Source organism: Urtica dioica, chromosome 4, assembly GCF_054948205.1.
Source record: "Urtica dioica subsp. dioica isolate 48M chromosome 4, U.dioica_male_clone48M_v1_H2, whole genome shotgun sequence".
Lineage (NCBI taxonomy): Eukaryota > Viridiplantae > Streptophyta > Magnoliopsida > Rosales > Urticaceae > Urtica > Urtica dioica.
In genome coordinates this window covers 21,505,152-21,523,638 of record NC_142759.1, presented here as the reverse complement: position 1 = coordinate 21,523,638, position 18,487 = coordinate 21,505,152, and the positions used below count along the sequence as shown (strand labels likewise).

General features: G+C 43.1%; 1 non-coding gene across 1 annotated transcript; it reads right to left on the bottom strand.

Annotated features, from left to right (window-relative positions):
- Positions 1 to 13,350: 13,350 nt before the first annotated feature.
- On the bottom strand, positions 13,351 to 13,456 carry LOC149401188 (small nucleolar RNA R71). Its single transcript, XR_016296874.1, has one exon. It is a non-coding gene; the product is annotated as a small nucleolar RNA R71 (small nucleolar RNA).
- Between the last annotated feature and the right edge of the window lie 5,031 nt (positions 13,457 to 18,487).

Genomic DNA, 18,487 nt, shown 5'->3' with positions numbered 1-18,487 from the left:
TGTCTAGTTATGCGACATTGAGAGTTGGAGACTCTATAGTTCTTCTAGGTATCTTCCGAATGTATTGAATTGACCAGTGCACTTCTAGAGACAAGATAAGAACAAACCATTTAACCTCGTATGTCTCGAGGTCACTACGTATGAATTGCATCATGCTTACCTCAATCCTGAAATGAGACATGTCATTTCATAGCTTACGTATTCTCATTTGAGAAAGTAAGAGTTCGGATTCACTATGTGATTCTTAACATGACCTATTGGTGAAGTACTAAGTTATGAAGATGTCATGAGTAACTTTGTGAAGTTCTCATAGATATGGAATTCATGTACAAGATTGCTGAAATACAATGTGTATCACCTCATGCTTTATTCCTTGGAATGTGAATAAATGAACTGGCCAGTGTCCAAATTGAGTCATGACTCTTTTGGATGAATCAATGTGACTTGTTAGCTCCTCGTCAATACATTGTTTCTAACTTATTCACAAGCGACAAAGGAGTTGAGGAAATAACAGCTAGAAGGGTAAACATAGATAATATTCACACTAGTACAAAAAACAGCATTGGGTGCGACTTTTTTCGCACCTGAAAGTCAATTTTCGCACCCAATGATACCTTTAGGTGCGACTTTAGGTGCGACTTTTTCGCACCCGAAAGTTCGCACCTAAAGGTCATGGGTGCGAAAAGTCGCACCCGAAGGTCATAACTTTTAGGTGCGACTTTTAGGTGCGGTTTTTCGCACCCATATTCGCACCCATAAGTCAGAAAAAATGTGCGAAAAAGTCCGCGGGTAGGCCAACGTCGCACCCAAAAATTTGACGGGTAGGCCAACGGGTGCGACTGGTCGCACCCAAAAATTTGGCGGGTAGGCCTTTGGGTGCGACTGTCGCACCCGTTGGCCTACAATTGTTTTTTTTTATTTTATTTATTTATTATGCTTATGAATTCTATAATTGTAATCAAATAATATGTACTAAATAGTTTATTAAATAGAAAATTCATTAATTAATATTCATAATAATAATAAAAACTAACCATTAGTTGTTCGATTACAATAATTATTATAATGTACGACAAATAATTAAAAAAAATGTTCATTCTTTTCCCTTTCCTTTTCCTCGGTTTGTAAACCACTCCTTGAACATTTTACTCCCTCTTCCGCCAAATCTTGCTCCAGAACTGCTGCTACCTCCTCGTCCACTGCCGCTCGTACGCTCACTGCCGCTCGTACGCTCTCGCTGGAATTCTGCTGAAGCTGGCGGCGTCGTCTGAGCATCTGCCATTGAAACTGATGGCGGCGTTGTCTGATGCATAGGGTGCATCTGAGGCGACGGGTGCATTTGAGGCGACAGCGTCGTCTGAGGCATCTGTGGCATCATGCCGGGCAACATCTGAGGCATCTGTGGCATCGTGCCGGACGACATATGAGGCAAGGGCGAAAACTGCTGCGTGAACGCGAACATTTGTCGCTGCATCTCCTCCATCTGCTATTGGTTGGCTCGCCTCATCTCATCCATAGCGAGTTGTTGTGCCGCCACCTGAGCTTGGAGCTCGCCAACCACTAGATCTGGAACGCGGCGCCGCGACGAGCCTGAGCCTGAAGACGAGCTTTCGTCCTGAGCCTGAGCAATAGCCCAAGTTGATCTCGGGACCGTTGGACCTATTCCAACGTACCAATCTTGACGGTTCCCGAGAATTTATAGCATTGCGTGCTCCTCTGCATCGTCCTGGTTAAAGACTACGCCTTGCTCTTCTGCTTGTCGCTGAAGATCCGCCAGTAGAGTAACTATCCGCGCCTTTACACATAAAAAAAATTATTAAAAATTAATTATTATGTAAGTAACGTAATCTTAATTATCACATATGACTTACATGTGCTCGTCTTGCCCAATCTGTCGTCCATTCACCTTTTCTATTATGGTGTTTTTGCTCCCACGTCGTTAACGCGGAGCCCAAAGTCCCATCATCCTTACTCTGCAATTGTTATGAAAATATAAGTATTGAATTTATTTCAAATTAAGTATTTCAAAATTAGAATAACTTACATTCAAGTGACGATGAGCCAAGAAAGAAAGAGATCCTTGAGTCGACCTCGTCTTCTTCTTCTTCGAATTCTCCTTGTTGCGATTAGACTTTTTCTGCAAATAATTAATTTTGTCATTATTCAATCTGATAAAGATATTGTGATTTATTACAATCATACATTACGTACCTTCCAATCGTCAGTTGCGAACTCGTCTACCACCGCCTCCCAATCCTCTTTCTTATATCCCGGTGGTGTTTCCGCCTTAGCGTTTTCTGTGCTCCCACAAAATTCCAACCTGAACTTCTCTGATAGCTTGGACTTTTGGTTGCGTCGCCTGATCTTGGCATTCCGAATGATAGCCTGATCAATCGTATTCTGATAGCAATCCACAGGCAGATCCTCGCCGGTGTCAAGATCCGTGTACACAAATCTGAACTCGGAATGAAGTGCGCTCAAAATAGCAGCCAACGTCTGGGGCGTCACTTCACTCCAATCACGAGTCGTAGGCAGGATATGTGTTTTCACCAAAGCACCGAGGCGGTTGTTAAATAGTCCAACCTTTTTATTTTCTTTCCTTATCTCTTGATAGAATGTTTGGTTTATTGGGTCCCACTTGACCACCTTCGCACCCGGTACACCCTGTGTTGCTCGCGCCGACGTCGAGCCGGTTGTTGGTCCCCTTGATTTCTTAGGACCTTGGGAATCAGGTTCCCGTGGCGGACCTTGAGAATTCGGTCTCTGTGGCGAATCTCCACCAGAACCCGAAGCGGTCGACATCCTATAAAATGAAAACAACATTTGTAAATTGACATCGTATAAAATAAAACAACATTTGTGAAGATACATCACAAAACAAAAGGAAACAACATCATACAAAAACGTGGGTGACACCACGGATATATTTTATTATAAAACCTCACATATGGCGGAAGAAAACCGTGGTTACATAGATAGTTCTCATTCATCGTCATCACTACCTATATCAACATCAACATCAACATCAACATCAACATCTTCTCCCTCAAAAACGATGCATTCCTCATGATCATCATCGTCTTCCTCACCATCGTCAACGATATTTACTAGCTCAGCATCTTCGATTTCATGTCGATGATTCAGACGATCGATGTTTGACAATTCTATTGTCAACGGAATCGAGGCTGAGGTGGTGAGGTCGACTTCAGGAACGTCCCAAATCCCTCGATGATTGCATTCCTGAACGATTTCCCAGTTACCACCTAAAACAAGATCTTTGATGTAAAAGACTTGTTTCGCCTGAATTGCGAGTATGTACGGCTCCTCTGTAAACCACTGTTTCGCGGTAAAAGCACTCGTTTCTCCAGTAGTCTTGTCGTTGTGAACTAGTCGCCGAGAATCGTGCTTGTCACCGTACCATATACATTTGAATAATACAACACGACAGTCATACCTATAATTCAGCACCAAGACGTCTTCCATCCGACCGTAGTAAGTGAAATCATCCACAGGCACACATACACCGCTATTTTGAGTGATTCGTTGATTATCGCGACGATGAGTACTGAACTTCACGCCGTTAACAAAGCAGCATGGATATTGATAAGCGACTTGAAGGGAACCGATAGAAAGCGAGTAGATCTCGTCAGACACGTCAGAGCCACTAGCTTTCATTTCAAAAATCTGGTTATTACGAAACAAAGTATTGGTTAGCACTTGTGTGTTTATAAAAAAACGGGTTATTGTGTTATTACCTTGTTCGCAAACCAATCTTTGAATCCCTTTCTATGCTCCGCTTCAATATCGCAAACTCCGGATTCGTTCAGGAAATCCAAATGCTCGTTGTTGCATGTTTAAAACATTGATTAAACAAAATACAACAATGAAATAAGTTAGAGAAGCAAGTGGATCGATTACTTACACCAAATACGGATCCACTTCAGGACAGTTGGTATAGATGTACCACTCCGCTTTTTCTCTTTCATTTCTCGTGCTTATCTTTGTAGTGATCGTTGCTTTTCCTCAATCGGTGACGCCTTTTTAAGAACCGACGATGGTCGTAGTAGACGATCCTGTTTCTGACTATTAGGGACGGCGTGTCAAAGTTGCACGTAGGGCAAGCGAGATACCCCTGGCCGCTCCATCCCGATAAATACGATCTAGCCGGAAAATCGTTTATCGTCCAAAGTAACGCGGCACGCAACCGAAACACTTCATCTATGGCTCCATCACGAACGCGGACTTCATTCTCTCACAGTTCTTTCAACTCTTCAACCACAAGCTGCAAAAATACGTCCATGTCTTTTCCTAGTGAATGGGGCCCCGGGATCAGAAGCGTGAGCATCAGGTACTCTTTCTTCATGCACAACCAAGGCGGCAAGTTGTACGCCGTAAATACTACAGGCCACATGCTGTATGATAGGCTTATATCCCCAAACGGGTTGAATCCATCCGCAGCTAGCCCAAGCCGCACGTTCCGAGGCTCTGCAGCAAAACCTGGGTATCTCTCGTCCAAATTCTTCCACGCTGTACCATCAGCAGGATGTCGTAGAACGCCAGCTTCCCTGGCGCGATCTCTTTCGTGCCACTGCATATGAAGCGCCGTGTGTCGAGATGCGTACAGTCGCTTCAATCGATCTTTCAAGGGAAAATATCGCAATATCTTCTGCGGTATCTTCTTACCAGTTGGCTTCCATCTACTCTCGTTACATATCGGGCACACGTCGACGTTCGCGAGATGTTTTCGGAATAGGACACAGTCATTAATGCACGCGTCGATCATCTCGTATCCCATGCCAAAACGCTTCAGCTTTGCTTTTGCCTCGTAGTGCTTCTCCGGTATTAGATTACCGGCTGGATGAGACTTCCTCAAAAGCTGCAGCAGTTCTGTGAACGACTTGTTCGTCCAATGGTTCGTGACTTTAAGGTGCATCAACTGAACCAAGAATGACAACGACGAAAACTCCTTGCATCCAGGGTACAATTCCGCTTCCAACTCAGCGAACAAGTCTTCCACTTGCTCCTCCGCACGCACATCGCTCGGAGCCGGCTCCGTAACACCATCGAAATCCTCGTGATCTCTTATATCCTCCACAACAGCATGTATTCCTCCTACTCCTCTCTGGGCTGTTTCTCCGATGGGGACTTCTTCAAGATGAGCGATGGAACGCACGACCTCGCCATGATGATACCATTCTGTGTAGCCCGGGGTAAACCCTTTGTTTAGCAGATGATGCCTTACAACCCCAATGTCGTGCCATCGATCTTCGTAATTATCGTTCGGAAATCTTCTTGCAGCGCGGATAAATTCATTAACTCCGATTTTATACTGCAAGGACAACCGATTGTTCTCGGTGATCCAATCTCTACTTGGATTGGACATTGATTTCGCTAAACGAAAGGGAAAAAGAACAATTATTAAGAGTTGTTGCTAAGGGACGAAGACGAATGAAGTCGATTACTTATTGCTACGGGACGAAGATCAATGAATGAAGATGAGATTATGAATTTTATGTTATTTGAGAATAATAGGCTAGAAACTCAATCTAACATTCGGCAGAGTTTCCCCTATAATACTAACAAACCAAAAACCTGCAAACTCATTTAAAAGCATATACAAATCATCTAAAACTATCATAATAATCAACTAAACCCTAAACAGAACCTCCGTGGCTCGTTTACAACAAAAATACAATATTCTCAACTCATTTATACAATAACTTAACTAATTTTAATTTCATGATTAACAATTTAACACATATTATTAATTAAACTAATTACAATTTCAATTTCAATTTGACAATTTCAATTAACCTAAACTAATCAAAACTAAACAACTTAAACATATTATTAAATTAATTATAATTTCAATTTGACAATTTTAATTAACCTAAACAAATTAAAATTAAACAACTTAAACATATTATTAAACTAATTACAATTTCAATTTGACAATTTCTATCAATTAACCTAAACTAATCAAAACTAAACAACCTAAACATATTATTAAACTAATTACAATTTCAATTTAACAACTTCAATTAACCTAAACAAATTTAAACTAAACAACTTAAACATATTATTAAACTAATTACAATTTCAATTTGACAATTTCAATTAACCTAAACTAATCAAAACTAAACAAACTAAACATGTAAGTATTAAACTAAAAATCCTAAAACTAATTAGAACAAATTTCATTTCATAAATTAATTACAAACTAATTAACTAATTCATTACAAATCAATTACAAACTAACTAACTAATTATAAACTAAACTACTAATCAAACTAAACAAGTAATCAAAATACTAATCAAATTATGAAAAATACCTAATGAAGCGGAGGGGCTGGTCGGAGGCTCGGGACAAGTCGGAGGAGCTGGTCGGAGAGGCAGCAGCGGAGGGGCTCGTCGGAATCAATCAACACGCAGAAATCAAAAGCCCCAAAATTCGAAACTTCAAACCCTAGTTCATCAAATTTCGGCCAAATCACTAACAAACCAAGGAAATCCGAACTCAATCCACAAATTCAAGCTATACCCATCACTAATCGAGTTCAATGAGCAACCAAAACCAATCAATTTCACAAAAATCATCTTTGAAATCCGAAACCCCAAATTTGAATTTCGGAGCTCAAAAATCCAAAATCAACTCTAGGTCAAGAATGCTCACCTTGTGGTAGTGGTGGCGGTTGGAGTGGTGGCTGTGACGGGGTGGCCGAAGAGAGAGAGGGTTGTGGCGGCGGTCCTCGTGACGGAGGCTGAGAGAGACAGAGAGTAGTGGCGGCGGTCGGAGGAGCGTAGTGGTGGCGGTCGGAGGCTGAGAGAGAGTGCTAGTGGTGGCGGTCGGAGTGGTGGCTGCGACGGGGTGGGAGAGAGAGAGGGTAGTGGCGGCGGTTCGTGACGGAGGCTGAGAGAGAAAGGGTCGTGGCGGAGGTTCGTGACGGAGGCTGAGAGAGAGAGGGTCGTGGTGGCGGCGACGGGGTGGGAGAGCAGGAGAGACTCGGAGACAGAGAGAAATCCCAGGTTTTTTTGGGTGTTTGAATGAAAACCCGATCGAGCATGCTTTATATATAAAGACTTTTGAATTTGGGTGCGACTTTGTCGCACCCAAAGACACTTTTGGGTGCGACAAAGTCGCACCCACTAACTTGTGTCAGTGGTTTCGGGTGCGACTATGTCGCACCCAATGACATTTTGTAAAAAAAAGGGGGAAGTTTTGGCCGCCGAAAATTTTAGTTCATTTAGGTGCGACTTAGTCGCACCTATAACTTTGGAGAAAGTATTGGGTGCGACTAAGTCGCACCCAATAGTAGTACCACACTTTTGGGTGCGACTAGTCGCACCCAAATTCAAAAAATTTCGCGAAAATTTTCCAGCGCTTAATTGATTTTTGGGTCCGACTATTCGCACCTGAAAGTCTTTTTGGTGCGACTTTTAGGTGCGAATAGTCACACCCAAAAGTCATCCGCACCGGAAAACTGTATTTGTAGTAGTGTCAGTGGATCCACTCATAACAATTTAATTGAATTCTTGAGTAGAAAATAAATTCATTTGAACCGAGAGATTCTCAGTGTCAACTCTTTAGTGGAGTCAGTTGACATTAAGCTAAACTTGGAAAAGGTTTGTGAACTTTTGAGTCCAAGTATTTTAGCTCAAGCTTTATTCATTTGGATCCATGAGGTCACCGTCACAAATCATATCGAGTAGGAATAGTTAAACTAGAAGCTAAGTCAAAACAAGAACAAGACAAGTTTTACGAAAATTGTCAAAATGGTATTTTTGTCTTTTTGGACATAGGATGAAATGAATGTCAATAAATTTTTTGACATTGTCATATGATGACATATTATCACTCGGCCATAACAAGTTTATTGGGCCTTGTGGATTAATTTTATTTCATAGAATTTTACTTGAAAATTCTTGATGGGCATTTCTTATGTTGTCATGAACAAAAGAAGAAACATTTAGAAGCTCCTTCTAGATGCTCTTGGCCACCCAACATAGCTAGAAAAAGAGAGATTATTTTGTGCATTGATGTATGAAGATACTTGGCAAAAGAAAAAGAGGAAATAAATTTCCTCTACAAGGAAAGAGGATTTCGGCCAAGCAAGGAGAGAACAAAAGAGGAAACAAATCCAAGCCTTCTAGAAGGACTCTTTTGGCCTTGTGAATGAGGAAGGAAAGAGAGCAAATTTTGCTCATGAATATGTGATATTCTATAGAAGAGGAAACTATCTTATTGAAGGTAAACCTTCTCCTATAAATAGAGCCCTCATTCCTCTCATTTTATTCATTCCAAAGTTTTTGAGATTGAGAGCTTCTCTCTCTAGACTTGGCCGCCAATCTCCTCTCTCTCTCTCTCTCTCTCTCTCTCTCTCTCTCTCTAAGTTTTCTTGGTCCACATTTGACCTAGTGTTTTAGCTCTTCGACTTTGAGACTTGTTCTTGAGTCGTCGTGTTTAATAGTGCCCACACACTAATTCCTTTCTTTCTCGAGTGATTATTATGATAGAAACTTTCGTGGTTGCTCGAGTTCCCGAAGAAAGAAGAGAGACGTGTTGCGAGGGGAGACGAACGTTTCAACCTTTCGAAGGCTTCTCAACATTCAAGCTTCACAAAAGTTAGTAAACATATAATGCTCATTAATAGTTTTAATTTTTATGTACTTGCTCTTTGTTTAGGTTAGTAAAAACGTTTTACTTGTTTTAAAGAAAATTTTTAAATTCCACCACTTACTCGAAGCGTAAAATCTTTTCTTAACCTTAGATCACTTCCAACAAATGGTATCAGAGCTAAGGTCAAAGATATGCATGTACATGTAATTAAAATTATGAGCTAGAAAATCGTTTTCAAAAGTTTACTAATTTTGTGACAAGTTATAATTGTTTTCTTAGATTTTTTTCAATTTATTGCTCATGCCTTTAAATTAAAAATCATGTTGATTTTCTATGACCTTGGGATGTTATTAAAACACATTAGAATCAGTTCTAAAAATAATTAATTTTTTATAATGAAAAACGTGTTTTTAAGTTTGAGAAAATTTCGAGTAGTTATAAATTCATTTGAACCGAGAGATTCTCAGTGTCAACTCTTGACTAGTTATATTGTCTTGTTAGTTTCGTTTATTTACTCGTTTCGTTTTATGTTTGTTGTTATTTTCTTTTATACTATATTATTACCATGTTAATAAAACACATATAAAAGCTTTAACAACTTCCTAAAACGTTCCTTACACTCGATTCTTTTTTTTCGCACTCAAAGTCCGAACTTTAATTATTTCCAGTTTTCTTCGAGCTTGAGAAAACCCGCAGTAAAAATGGAATAACTCTCAGCTCAGAATTCTAAATTTAATGATTCTTAAATCACATTAAAGGTATGTTTGTCCTCTTTCCAATACAATTGGTTTTAGGTCAAAAGGACATCGGAGCCGCCAGTTATGGCGATTTTACTGCGAGGTGCGTGGCTGTTCCAAATGTCGAGTTTTTTAGAATTAATGAATTCCGAATTTAGGACCTCACTCCATGCGTTATAGAACTCTAATGAGAAAATTTCCTTGAGCAAAATTTTTTTTATAAGATAATAAACATAATGTGGAAAGATGAAATGTTTTTGATTTTGAAAGTTTAATTGAAATTGAATTTTTACAAAACTAGTTTGAATTTTGAAAAACCGTATTCGTTTTCAAACTTGAAAATATTTTTTCATCCCAATCAAATAAGTTTTTAAAATGTTTTCAAAACTATATCTATATCACATATGTTCGAAATCTTTATGCTCTTGAAATTTGAGTGGGAGGACTCAACGTAGACAAGCCGAAAAATAAAAGATGTGTAATCATATGTTCGAGTGAGTTGAAGTTCGCACTTCCCTCATGCACTTTCCCGAATAGAAAATAGGAAAATGTCCAAGCATGTACCTTGTGCCTTTATGCACTAACACTGCTCTTTCTTGAACATGAAGATCTGGGATTCCTTTCTAGAAGTCCACTCTATCGCTCTATAACTAGGAAATTTGTTTCCGAACTTAGAAGAGACGATGTGCCAACTCCAAAAACTAAGTGGGATGGTTATAATTGTTATTTATAACCCACGATCCCCCAACACTAATGAAAGAAGCAATTAACATGAGACTAAGACTCACTCTTGTGTCGCTCTCTTCAATGGGAGTACGCTATGGCGTTTTTGCTTCGATCATTGCTCGATGAGCTACGTCCGAGAGTGAGACGATGAAGACAAGGCCTCCTCTTGGGGGATTTTTTTTTTCAAAGTTGACCTTTTGGACTAAGTTGTTGGTTGCACACTTAGACTCAATCCCTAGTAATCCTCCCTTGAGGCTCTGCGAAAGGATGTGAGTGATCAAATAAATTTAAAAGGTGGCTAGTCAAAATTGGTGTATTGACATCTTGGCTAAGCATTAATGATGTGTCATTTACTTATAAATGGAGATTTTTCGCGGCCATCTCTTGATGGAGTAGATTATCATTTTGTTTATAACACCTTTGGATTTTATCAAATGTTAAAAACTTAAATACTAAACCAAAAGACTAATCATAAACTTGTTTCAACGTAATTCAGCAACATGTCTCTCAACCGTCTCTCAACCATCCTGTCCTCGAACAAACTCAAAAACAAAAACTACGTAGATTCGAAACGTAACCTCGACATCGTCTTTACGGTTAACAAGCACAAATGGGTACTCACCACCCTCTGTCCTCAAACGAATGATGATTCGACACAAGAGGAAAAAGACGCCTTGGCGGCCTGGCTCCGATCCGATGAGATTGTGAGGTGCTATATTTTAGCATCGATGAACAATGAACAGCATCGTGTTATCGAGACTGCCGCCGACATGCTATACAATCTCCATGAGATGTTTGGTAGGCAAGGGCATCAGGCCAGACAACAAGCAGTCAGACAGTTTATGAACTTTCGTATGAAGGCTGGGACTCCTGTCAGGGACCATATGATGCTGATCATTAGTTTCCTGAATGAGATGGAAATCCTAGGATCTAAGATTGATGAGGAGACCAAAATAGATATGATCTTGGAAACTCTCCCCGAATATTTCGATACCTTCAACTACTCCATGAACAAGCTAGAGTACACTGTTACCGAGCTTATGAAGGAGATTCACACTGCTGAAGGTCTCACTAAGAGAAAGAGGAACCAAGGAGAGGCCTATGCTACTGAGCACAAAGCATCGGCCTCTGGATCTAAGAAAAGACCTCACAAGGCCGAGAAAAAGAACTTTCATGCATATCTCAAAGCAAAGGAACATAGTATTATACTAATTATCAACCATGCTTAGTAGCTGATAAGCGCGTTATAAACGTGTTTGTTTGTACTCTCGGAAGTGAAAAGAAGTTAGTTCGAGAGCATTTTCATGTGTTTTAGAGTGTTTTTCTTAATTTTCAGAGTTTGGAGTTTCAAAAATGACAAATAAAGCATTCGACGACGACGGGCAATCACAAGGAGTTCAGAACATCTTTCGGATCTCGATTCCGACACCCGGAGCTCAAGATAGGTGGTTCAAGGTGAATCGGACCCGCGAGGCAACGCACAAACTTACAGAGTCTTGTGCGTTTGCCCTGTGCGGTCCCTGTGCGGCGCACAGCCATTTGAAGAGCCTGTGCGTTCTCCTGTGCGTTTTGTGTGCGGCGCACAGGCTGCCCAGAAAAGACCTGTGCGGCGCACAGGAAGGGGTGTGCGGCGCACAGGCCCCGAGTCCAACTTATTTGTCACGCGTTTTAATTGTAATCCAAACCGTTGGACACGATCCGACGGCCCAAATGAGCTCCGAAAAACCTAGGAAACCTACAAAAAACACTTTAGTTCATTTAGAAACATATCTTTGCTTTTGTTTTCAGTTTTGTTTTCATTCGGCCGCAAAAATCCCGGGAGAGAAGAAGCATTCAGAGAGGATCATCGTCGCCACAATTCTCGTTTTCATCATTCACAGTTTTTATCTCTATTCTCTGAATCTTTGGAACTCCCGTTTTTATTAATATAATTCAGTTTCTAGTCATGGTTGCTTTATATTCATCGCCGTTTATTTTCCATTCAATCATGCACTAAGTTCATTAAGGGCTATGGTGTAGCAAGTTAGGAATATGGTTATGGATTCAATCATGTCAAATTAATATTCATATGCTCTATCATGTTTGTTTATTTTAATTCCGTGTGTAATGCTTGAATTCGATTAGCTACCGTGTTCATGATATTAGGATTGCTTAATGCTCGGAAGAGATTAGGTTAGTCGTGCACAAGGATTAAATTACCGGGATACATTCCTAGGCTAGACATAGCTAGGCTGTTTCGGAGTCGTGTGAACATTCTTGTTTTTAATGCTAGCCGTTGTTTTTAGGGGTTGAGAGAGAAGATATCCCGACATAGGTTTAGATTCTTAGATGTTCGAGAGAAATCTTAGATTATCATTATCGTGAGCGTGATTAGCAAACATAAGAGTGTGTGTTTAGTGCTTAATTCCCGAATCCAAACCATAGGAATAACTTGTGAAGCCATAGTTCTTGCTTTCTCATTATCGTAATCTTTCGTATTTTAATTGTTTTTAATTTTCGTTTGTTTTGATAACCATCATAATCATCAAATCATTGGGTTCAATTCGTGCTAGTAAGCTTGTCAATTTAATTAAACATTTTCCTCGTGGGATCGACTCGTACTTACAAACTCTACTACTTGAGCGACTACGTGCACTTGCGTACGGAAAAATTGCAACAAGTTTTTGGCACCGTTGTTGGGGAATTTTGTTTTAATTAAGATTAGATCAACTAGTTTACTATTTGAACTTCTTTTATTTCTTTTGTATTCATCTAGTTTTGTGTTCTCTTTTGCTTTTGTGAAGGTGCATGCGAAAGGACGGTGAATCGAGTCTTCTTCCGATCGACCCTGAAATCGAGAAAACCTGCAAACAGAATCGACGAGCAAAGAAGACACAATTAACAATGGCAGAACCTGCACCCGAATGACCACTCATGGAGTATGTGCGACCCACGGTCCAAGGGTATCGCTCGGCGATCAAGAATCCATCGGTTGAAGGGAATCGAAGCTTCGAGATCAAATTGGGGATGATTAACATGGTTCAATAGAATCAATTCTCGGGATCCCCCAATGAAGATCCGAATGAGCACATCGCAAACTTCAATGAATTATGCGATACTTTCCAAATCCATAATATCAGTACTGGTGCCATTCGTCTTCAATTATTCCCTTTCTCTCTACGCGACCGAGCAAAGTCTTGGCTCAAGTCGCTACCCGCCGACTCCATTGAATCATGGGAAGACCTCTGCAATGTCTTCTTCGCCAAGTTCTTCCCGTTCGAGAAGACAGCCCGACTACGAAACGAGATCCATAGTTTCGGACAATGGGAAGCTGAATCTCTACACGAAGCATGGGCTCGCTTCAAAGAGATGCTGAGAAAGTGCCCACATCACGGAGTCACCCTTCCGATCCAGCTTCAGATATTCTACTACGGGCTGCTCTCATCCACGAAAACTTTGGTGAACACCGCGGCAGGAGGCACGGTGCTAACTAAGACACCCACAGAGTTCCAGGAACTCCTAAACGAGCTGGCACGAGGCAATGACCAATGCCCGGTGGAGAAGCGGATCATGAAGCCACCCCCAGCATCCGCGAATGCCACGACATCCACACCTGATGTGGAAGCAATTAGAGCAGTGACGGCTGAATTGGCGGAACTTAAGAAGCAGTTGAAGGAGATGCAAGCCACAGCCCATGCGGTGCACTCGGAACCAGAGCCATGTTTCTGGTGTAACGGGCCTCACTTCACCGACGACTGCCCAAACGCAAACGAGTGTCAATCCGAGAATGCAAATTTCGTGGGGAACTACAATCGTCCAACGTTCCAGAACTCCAACAACTACTACTCAGGTGCACGGAACAACCACCCAAATTTGGCATGGAAACCGCAGCCTCAACAACATCAACAAGGGTTCCTGAATCAAGGACCGCCCCGGGGGTTCCAAAATCAACAACAAGGGCAGCAACAACCACTAGTACAATTGATAGCATCAGGTGCGACAAAAGTCGCACCTGAAAGCATAAATGTCGCACCTGAAAGTATCATCAGGTGCGACTTTAGATGCGACAAAGTCGCATCTGAAAGTGCGCACCTGATGATATTAGGTGCGACTAGTCGCACCTGAAAGTCATCACTATCAGGTGCGACATTTTAGGTGCGACAAGTCGCACCAAACGTCGCACCTAAATATCCCTCAAAATAAGAAATTAAAGCGTGAATTATAGTATCAGATGCGACTAGTCGCATCTGATACTTTCGCGGGGAATTACTATCAGATGCGACTAGTCGCATCTGATAGTAATTCCCCGCGAAATATTTGGCGGGTGTTAGTACAATCAGATGCGACTAGTCGCATCCGATACTCTTCCCGCGAAAGTATCAGATGCGACTAGTCGCATCCGATTGTCTGTAGTTATTTTTTTTAAAATGCTGATTCTGTAGTTGGTATAGATGTACCACTCCGCGTTCTCTTTCTGTTCATCGTCTAATACTATCGGTTTCATCATCCCATAAGGCACACACATCTCGGATCGAAAAACAGAGAGCTCTTGCACTTGAACTTCATCTACACTTTTTTTATCTTCAAGATACCTTTTTCGGCTTCTGAAAGACTATCAGATGCGACTAGTCGCACCTGAAAGTCATTTAGATGCGACTTTTAGGTGCGACTAGTCGCATCTGATAGTCTTGCGCATCAGAAAATCAATTTTGTAGTAGTGAACACCAAAGGTGGTTCCAGCCACAACAACAAAATCAGCCTGCCCCTAAGGATGAAATGAAGGAGATGTTCACAGCCTTCATGTCCCGAACGCAGACGTATATGCAGAATCAAGACGCGGTGATGCGTAACCTTGAAGCACATATGGGACAGTTGGCCACGACAATCAACACAAGGCCGCAAGGCACGCTCCCGAGCAATTCCGAGCCTAATCCAAAAAATCAGTGCAATGCCATCACGCTTCGTAGTGGGCTAGTAGTCGACAACTCCGACAAAAGGAAGGAGAAAGCATCGGAGGACGAAGTAAAGCCCGCAGCCCCGGAGATTCCAGCACCCCCGGTGATTCCTCCAGTTAAGATACCATTCCCAGAGCGACTAAAGAAGGTGAAGCTCGATAAGCAATACGGGAAGTTCCTAGACATCTTCAAGCAGCTCCAAATAAACATCCCGTTCGCCGAAGCCATTGAGCAGATGCCAAACTACGCCAAATTCTTGAAGGACATCCTCTCTAACAAGCGGAAGATCGAGGATTGCAGCACCATTGCACTTTCGGAGGAGTGCAGCGCGATTCTCCAGAGGAAGCTCCCTCCAAAGCTCAAGGATCCGGGAAGCTTCACCGTTCCATGCACGATTGGAGACGCCCACTTCGAAAAGGCACTGTGTGACTTGGGAGCAAGCATCAACCTCATGCCGTACTCCATCAACATTGGAGAAGTGAAGCCCACAAGAGTGACGCTTCAAATGGCGGATAGGTCCATAAAGCAACCCCGAGGCGTGATCGAGGATATCCTTGTCAAGGTGGACAAATTCATCTTCCCGGCTGATTTCGTCGTTTTCGATATGGAGGAAGATAGAGACATTCCCATCATCTTGGGAAGACCATTCCTAGCCACCGGAGGAGCCTTGATTGATGTCCAGAAAGGCGAGCTGAAATTACGGGTTCAAGACGAGGAGGTAGTTTTCAGCGTGTTCAAGTCGATGAAGTACCCGAAGGCAAGTGATGACATATTCCGGGTAGACCTCTGCGACGCAGCCATCGACGATCACACCCTTCGCCCGGAGGATCCACTAGAGGTATGTCTTCTTAACTCATGTGAATTCGCTAACGAGTTTGTTAAATGTTCAGCACTAGATTACGCGAATTACATGAACGGGTTCGAAGCAAACAAAAGAAAATACTTCGAGGAGCTGGGAGAAAGCACAAAGCGCGTAAAACCATCGATTGAGGAGGCCCCGAAGATTGAATTGAAAGAGCTGCCCGCGCATCTCCGCTACGCATACCTCGGTGATAAGGAGACACTTCCGATCATCATCTCCGCCCACCTCAATACTGAAGAGGAAGACAAGTTGTTGAGAGTGTTGCGATCCCGCATGCCTGCAATCGGATGGACTCTTTCCGATATCAAAGGGATAAGTCCATCTTATTGCACGCACCGCATCCTCATGGAGGACAACTGTCGGCCATCGGTAGAGCACCAACGAAGGCTGAACCCAGCGATGAAAGAGGTGGTGCGTAAGGAAATTCTTAAGTGGCTCGACGCTGGAGTCATTTACCCGATCTCCGATAGCTCATGGGTCAGCCCAGTCCAGTGTGTTCCAAAGAAAGGTGGCATGACGGTGGTAAAGAACGACAACAACGAGCTCATCCCAACTCGAACCGTCACCGGACACCGAATTTGCATGGACTACAGGAAGCTTAACACGGCCACTCGGAAAGACCACTTCCCGCTCCCGTTCATCGACCAGATACTCGATCGGCTCGCCGGCCATGAGTACTATTGCTTCCTGGATGGTTATTCCGGCTACAATCAGATCACCATCGCCCCAGAGGACCAGGAGAAGACCACATTTACATGTCCGTATGGCACATTCGCTTTTCGGCGAATACCTTTCGGATTGTGTAACGCACCGGAAACTTTTCAAAGGTGTATGATGGCAATTTTCTCCGACATGATCGAGCGATCAATTGAGGTATTCATGGACGATTTCTCTGTTTTCGGTTCTACTTACGATGTTTGTCTCGAGAACTTGTCCAAGGTACTAGACAGATGCGTGGAGACGAATCTAGTCCTCAACTGGGAAAACTGCCATTTTATGGTCAAATAGGGGATCGTACTAGGCCATCGAGTGTCGTCAGAGGGGCTGGAGGTTGACCGAGCAAAGATTGCCACGATCGAAAAGCTACCACCGCCAATCTCGGTCAAGGGAGTGAGGAGTTTCCTGGGACACGCAGGCTTCTACCGGAGGTTTATCAAGGACTTCTCGAAGATCACGAAGCCCATATGCAGTCTCCTAGAGAATGACGTGAAGTTCGAGTTCACAAAGGAGTGTGAAGATGCGTTCAACACACTAAAGGCAAAACTCAGCTCGTCCCCGATTATAGTCGCCCCCGATTGGGATGCACCATTCGAGATCATAACAGACGCGAGCGACTTCGCCGTAGGTGCGGTTTTGGGGCAGCGAAGAGAGAAGGCATTCCACGCCATTTACTATGCAAGCCGAACTCTCAACGACGCTCAGCTGAACTACGCCACCACCGAGAAAGAGCTTATTGCCGTCGTCTTCGCCTTTGACAAGTTTCGGCCCTATGTCATTGGCAACAAAGTCATCGTCTACACCGACCACGCAGCCATTAGATACTTGATGACGAAGAAAGACGCGAAACCACGGCTAATCCGGTGGGTGCTACTCCTTCAAGAATTCGACCTCGAGATTCGAGACAAGAAGGGAACAGAGAACCTCGTCGCCGATCACCTCTCCCGCCTTGAAGATCTCGCCCACATCCCCGACCGTAAAGAGCCGATCGACGATAACTTTCGAGACGAGAAGGTGATGGCTGTGCAAGTGATTACCCCGCCTTGGTATGCCGACTTCGTCAACTACCTCGCAGCCGACCTTTTACCACAAGAGCTCACTTACCACCAACGAAAGAAGTTCCTCTCCGATGCTCGGCGATACTATTGGGAGGAGCCGATCTTATACCGACAGTGTGCCGATTTGGTGATCAGACGATGCGTACCAGAAGATGAGATGCTCTCCGTACTCCGCCACTGCCATACACTAGAGTGCGGAGGACACTTCGGGCCAAACAAAACGGCGGCAAAAGTCCTCCAAAGCGGCTTCTATTGGCCAACACTCTTCAAGGACTGTCGTACTTTCGTCGAGGCATGCGATCGATGTCAACGGACGGGCAACATGTCGAATCGGAACGAGATGCCACTCACGAACATCATGGAGATAGAGCCGTTCGACGTGTGGGGGATTGACTTCATGGGGCCCTTCCCATTGTCCTATGGGAATAAGTACATCCTCCTCACTGTCGACTACGTGTCGAAGTGGGTCGAAGCAAAAGCGACTCCGACGAACGATGGAAAAGTGGTGCTCCGCTTCCTCAAGCAAAACATCTTCACACGGCATGGCACACCGAGAGCGATTGTGAGCGATGGAGGCTCCCATTTTTGCAATCGGCAATTCGAAGCCCTACTCAAGAAGTACAGTGTCACGCATCGGAGGGCATTGGCATACCATCCGCAATCCAACGGGCAAGCCGAGGTGTCTAACCGTGAAGTGAAGAAGGTTCTAGAAAAGACGGTGGGAAGCTCGCTCAAAGATTGGGCTCATAAGCTCGAAGACGCACTATGGGCGTACCGGACGGCCTTCAAGACACCGATATGCATGTCCCCATACCGGCTCATCTATGGCAAGGCGT